Source organism: Asparagus officinalis, chromosome 5, assembly GCF_001876935.1.
Source record: "Asparagus officinalis chromosome 5, Aspof.V1, whole genome shotgun sequence".
NCBI lineage: Eukaryota > Viridiplantae > Streptophyta > Magnoliopsida > Asparagales > Asparagaceae > Asparagus > Asparagus officinalis.
In genome coordinates, this window is record NC_033798.1 from 18,336,323 (window position 1) to 18,343,175 (window position 6,853).

A 6,853-nucleotide genomic window follows, 5' to 3' on the forward strand; every position below is an offset into this window, starting at 1 on the left:
GCTGGCATCTAAAATTTGTATTTCGAGATTTAATACTAATAGAATTCGAGATTTAATACTAATAGAAGTATGGTAGTCATTTAAATCCGTAATTATTTTTTGTTTTTACAATCTTTGATGTTGAAATCTAAATGATGTTTGATTGTAAATTTCAATTGTTTATTGTAATAGGATTGATAGCTTTTAATTTTTTTTCATTTATTTGAGAAAGAGAAGGCCCATTTAATTAGCAAAGGAAATGGACAAAAATATTTATTCTTTCAAATTTACCAATTGGCCTCAAACAAATTAAAATTTTTCCTAAAATAAACTATGGTAAGGAATTGTCCTGGTTCCTTCAAAAAATTTTACCCAACTTTATTATCCATAATATGAGAATTTTTAAAGGTATGAATTTTTAAATTCTTGATGTGAAACAGTAAAATGGATTTGGATCCTCTTCACTATTAAAAAAATAGTGGAGAGACCACTACCTTTTATCTCAATCGTTGATTTTCCTAGTGGACACTTGTGATTTATTCTACATTACTCACTATACCCCCATGAGCTACACTCATTTCCTAATTTGCACTAAAAAACAAATTACAAAATCTCATGGAAATAACCCTTTCATTTTCTTTACTCATAAATCATGATTAAGAGTCTTAACTGTGTGCGGTTAAAAGTTGTCAAAATAGTACAGGTGGCTTTTGTTGTGACACGGAAGGCATGCTACCATTGGGTTGCAATAGCAAGCCAATGCAAACTACTCTTATACCTTTAGACACAAAGAAATGAGGTTCATAGCAACTCGTAATTTCTCTTTGTAATTTATAACAAAATGTCCTACTTTTTTTTATACAAAGTAGTATAATAGTAGTATAACTTTTGTGTTCAGTTATCATCCCTCTTAAGAGATATTAGTGATTCAGATAGCACACTATAAAAGTTCTCTATAACGAAAGTGTGAGTGCATGTACTTATCAATAAAAAAGGTGTGAGCATGCGTCGGAGCTGTAGGTAGAGCCTACTATTTTGAGGTTGTGGGTAGGAGTGGCCATGAGTCGGGCCACATGGGCTGAGCCAAACCGTGGGTTAGCCTAGCCCAGCTAATCATCACATTTTATTATACTTTTATGCCTCATTATCTATTTTATTTTGAATAAAATATCTGTTGATAAAATATTATCTTAATTTGCAGATAATGAAGGATTAATGAATAAGAGCCTAAAAGAATTAGTTCTCTCCATTTTCAAATCTTTTTTTAGAAGCCTGATCAAGCTAAGATGAGGCCTACAAGGGTTAAGAGATCAAGAATAAATGAGGTCAATAAGTCAGATTTTGTTAGGAATCAATCGATTAACCAATCGATTGAGTAATCAATTGGCTAATTGATTAGAACTTAACAGAATCAATTAATGGCTGAGATTTATTTCTTAGAGCTCATGACAAATCTAATGGTTCTTATTGATTGTTATAGGCTATAAATAGGGGTAGAGAGTGAGGGGTTTGGTGTGAAATTTTTTTTTATAAAACCTCCATTTTAGAGAGGATAGTTACTCTTAATTGAGAAGACCTTCTAAAAATTTGTGATGGGTTTGGTGTGATTTTTTTTTATAAAAACTCTATTTTGGAGAGGATAGTTACTCTTAATTGAGAAGACCTTCTAAAAGTTATAAATTTTTTATTTTCAATAAATAATTTTTTCTCCTTTTTAATTTTCTTTTCTTTTTCTTTCATGATAAAGATGAAGATTTGCCTTCATGAGGCCAAGCCCTTGTAATGTAAGTTTTTATAATTTTTATAGTTTTTATAATTTTCTTATTTTAGAATTGCATATTTTAGGATTTTATTTCTTATTTTTATTTCATATTTGGTATGTTAGATTTATTTTATGCTTGCATTATGATTTTTCTTCATGTTTTGTAGAGTAGATTTATTTTCTTTCCCTTTTATGCTTCAGTTTTCTGTTTCTTTATTTTATTATTTGTAGTTTAGATTTACCTCTTATTCTTTTATGCTTACTAGTGAAGATTTTATTTTCTTATTTTTATATTATAAAACGAGTAACTAATTCTTGTAGGAAATCTAGGATCGTATGAAACTATTTTAAATTTTTACGGTTTATGGATTTCTCTCTTTATGCTTAAAATGATCATGTTTAGGATAATCAACTAGAGAACTAATTGGTAGAAAAAGAGTTTAATAATATATAATTATCTTGAGTGGTGTGATAGGTTATACTTCTTAATTTCTAGGATTATTATTTAGTTACTTGTTCTTTTCATAAATAGGATTTTACTTAGATGATAATTTAATAGATTATGTTTTCTTGAAGTGCTCTGGTAATATATATTTAGTAAATCTAAAGTAAAATATGATAAAAAAGAGTAGTTCATAAATCCTAATTGAAATTAACTAGTGGATTTAATCCTAAATTCTTAACTTCTCTACTTATTTTTCCTCAATCTTTATTGATTTAATTTTTCTCTTTCTCTCTTGATTTTCCTACTCTTGATTTTGTTTTGTTAAATTTTCTATTCTTCCTACATCCTTCTACTTTATTATTTTCATTTCTTTTTATTTCTTATTAGTTTTCCTCTCTGTTTTTCTTTTATTTGTTTCCTCCTCCTCTCTTTCATCCCTCTTGTTCTAGCTTTTATTTGTGTGACAAATCTCTCTCTACATATCTACACTTTCACTCTCACTCCTTTTGTCCACACTTTTCTAGAACCAAATTTAGAATTTCTAAACACACACGTTCCTCATAGGTTCGACATCTATAATATATTATAACTTGATTATTATATACTTGCAACATTGCACTATTTTACCCCCATCACTAGCCTAAATTTTAGGTAAAACTAGCCTAGCCCATAGTAGGTCGGGCCAAACCCTGTAGGTATTGACATGGGCCTTAGGTGAGCTAGGTCCAAACTTAGACCCACAAATAAGCGGCTAGGTCCGGCCTAGAGGAGGTCTGTCCTAGTGCTGACCTGTCCCGTGTAAGGCTTGACTAGCCCACTAAAAGTTTATTTTATTTTTATTTTCTAATTAGCATGCTGCTAGCTCCATAGACCAAGCTACCGATAAGGCCTACTAGCAACAGTGCTAGATGAGTTAAAGGTCCAGGCCTTTAGCTTTGGACCTTTTAGAACGTGGCCCATGCCACACTACGCTAGTAGTAGGGTTCCCCTGCTAAGGGGAACCTTGCCTGTATGGACATGTGGGCATATGTCCCACATGTTCTCTCTATAAAAAAGAAAGAGCCAAATGGCTCTTTTAGGGTGAATGAGGTTTACTTTGTCAAATCATAGGTTTTATAGGTTTTTTGGATCAAATTATCTGCTTTATAAGTTTTTTTATCAAATCATTTATTTTATATCATATCATGTGGTATTCAATGATTTGAACCAAGACTCAAATTAAAAAACTGAATCGGTCTCAGTACACACTGAAACATTAATATCTTCTATAAGTAGAGAGACATATTCTTATCAAAATCTCACTACTCTTCCTCTCTCATCATCTCGTTTCTTTCTCATAATTGATAACTCTGTTGTAAAATCTGTATTATACTTTTCCTAAAAAATAAAAAATTATAATCAGAAGCTCCTTTCTCAATTCTCTAACGGATCACTGCTTATTCTCTTTACAATACTCTCCATGCTCCCAATCTGGTGCCAGTGGAGAGTGGTTGTATACCTTTCTCAAATTCTCAGTATTATTCTCATGAAGCCAATAGTAGTAGTTGCCAAATTTATAATGCACCCTACGGTTATGATTCCTACTACTCTTTTGCTACTGTTGACTATATTGTTAATCCCACCAGTACTACCCTTTACTTATCTAGTAGTAATGATAACTACAGCCTCTCTAGACTCTTCTTCTAGACACCCTATTTCACTTTCTCTGATATAATTGCAACAAAAGCGTGGGACACTACCATCGGATCATGTTATGGCTAGATGACTGGTCTCTTCTTATCCTCCACATTGTTCTCCTCAACATCCGAGTTCTCGATCTACAGAGATCGAAGCTCTAGAGACACAAATAGAGAAAGAAACAACTAAATCAAAAGTTCAAGTACTTGTTCTTAACAAATGAAAAAAAAGAAAATAGCTCAAGGGTTTGGCCTTTTTTGAAAAAGGCATAGAAACTACCAATAACAGATCAACACATTATTTAATGCAAAAACTTTTATTAATATAAGAGCAACTGGGGAACTGGAACACCATCTCACCATCTAAGAGAGAAACACCCAAAACTTCTAGGTTTGAAGAAAGAGAAAACTCAATCACAAGTTACTGAAGGTAAGTGAGCGGAATATGACGTTTATACTTCATGTATAAACGAGATTCGGGAATTGTACCGTTCACAGAGTAGTTCTGCGAGTACTCGTCTGCCAGGGATGGAAGAATACCTATCTTATTGTGACGCCCCTGGGTTCACACAAGGCTGCAGTCCGAGGTGAAACCTAGGATGTCAAACCTGCTATGATATAATTGCAACAAAAGCGTGGGACACTACCATCGGATCATGTTATGGCTAGATGACTGGTCTCTTCTTATCCTCCACATTGTTCTCCTCAACATCCGAGTTCTCGATCTACAGAGATCGAAGCTCTAGAGACACAAATAGAGAAAGAAACAACTAAATCAAAAGTTCAAGTACTTGTTCTTAACAAATGAAAAAAAAGAAAATAGCTCAAGGGTTTGGCCTTTTTTGAAAAAGGCATAGAAACTACCAATAACAGATCAACACATTATTTAATGCAAAAACTTTTATTAATATAAGAGCAACTGGGGAACTGGAACACCATCTCACCATCTAAGAGAGAAACACCCAAAACTTCTAGGTTTGAAGAAAGAGAAAACTCAATCACAAGTTACTGAAGGTAAGTGAGTTATCCACATCTAGGAATAAACTTGAACTCGCTAAGGAAAACTTACCTAAGTTTATTGTTTAAGCTAAACTTTTCTTGACATATGTAAAAATGATTTTTTTGAAAAATGTAGTAAAAATACATTTTTCTAGAATATCAAAAAATTGGCAAAAGAATGATTACAAAAGAAATTGAATATCTTTTAGGCATTACAAAAAATTTGTATGTAAGCTAATTTGTTTGTTGTATGCACCAAACTTTTAATGTTTGGGAATCCCTTAATCACAATCATTATATTTGTTGTAGGCACCAAACTTGTATGTAAGCTACTACATGGGAACGAGGAAGCCATTGTAATTATGGTATATTGCAAGTGCAGTACAAGTTTGATCCACTAGCATATTAACTTTATAAGAGTAATTTTCTCTATGTGATATTCCCTCAATGACCTCCATTCATTAAAATTATATCTAATGACATGAAATGATCGAGCCTGCACCATCCTATCCACTAATATGCCTTCAACTCTGATGGGATATTTGCTCCAAGTGTGCTTCGTCTGAGGAAGAATTTATTAAGTCTGTAAAATATTTTTACAACTAATGACTGTATTGGCATACCACGTGCTCCCATAAGCACACCGTTGAAACTCTCAGAAACGTTAGTGGTCATCATACAAAACTGTTTCCCACCATCTTCACATAAGGCCCACCTATCAACATTGTTCGGACCCAAACTAGTCTCGATCCAATCATGTGTAGCTCGTGAAATGGACTTATCCTCTCCTGTAGTTTCTCATAAACTAATTTTTTTCGTTGCACATCCAGATTGCCAAAGTATATCTTAAAGATGCCCTTGTCCATGGTTCCTCTTAAAGTTGTCCCTAATATATCGTAAGCAATAGCGATGTTGATGTGGCGATGAAAAATATTGTCGGAGTGCTATTGGAATTCATTTCATGTTATTAGATATGAATGTAATCGACCGTGTTCACACACTAGGGATATGATATCTAATGCATGCAAAAAAATCATGCCTAATTTTTCGTGTTTTCAACATCAACCACAACAAAGGCCAAAGGAGATAAACCACCATTGTTTGCGTCTGGAGCAATTTCCATTACAGTTTCCATTATAGAAACAAAAGAATGAGCCTTACATGTGTAAAAATTTTCTTTACAATAAAACAAAATCGTGGTGTTCCCTAGAAACACACACAGAAACTCCTACGTAGTAGCTTCTACTTGTTTGAGATATTTGCCTGTGTTGGGATGCGTTATCTGTGGACCACTGAATCAACGTTTCAAGTCAGATACAAAGGAGGCTGAATGTTAATGTTTCGACATAGAAACAAGAACTGAAGTAAATATCTTGGCGAGGTAAGATAGATACTATCCTCAAGATCAAATCCAAGTTTGAACTCGAGGAAATACTGAAGAAATCTTGAAGATGCTTGAAAGTGGATGAGCGTCTCTCTCTTACTCTCAAAGTTCGCCAAATGCCAAGTTCTTTCTGCTATCTGATCTCCAAAATCCTCTCTCTCTGTCAGTACCCCGTGCACAAGTGTGCCAAGGGGTATTTATAGCCATTGGAAGCTATAACCATCGAAGAGAAGCCAAAACAAATTGTGGTCGTTACCTTCTTTGGCGAGATAGTGTTTACTGTCTCGGCTAAAGGAGGCAGTTTTCACCAGCTTGTAACCGCTGTCCCACAACTTTAAGCATGTTAAATGTCATGTTTCTCAAGGGTAGTTAGCGTATTTCAAGGCTACAACCGTCTATTAACATTAATGAATGTTTCCTAGCAGTTATGGAGCCAAATGGGGCCCGTAAAAAGTTAAAAAATCATTAGAAAACCAGAGAGGTTGTCTCATAGTTGGCGAGACAGCTCTCACCGTCTCACGTACCCGAGACAGCCTACACTGTCTCGGATACGCAAGACAGTGGAGACTATCTCGAAAATGTGAGACAGTGGAGACTGTCTCACCAAC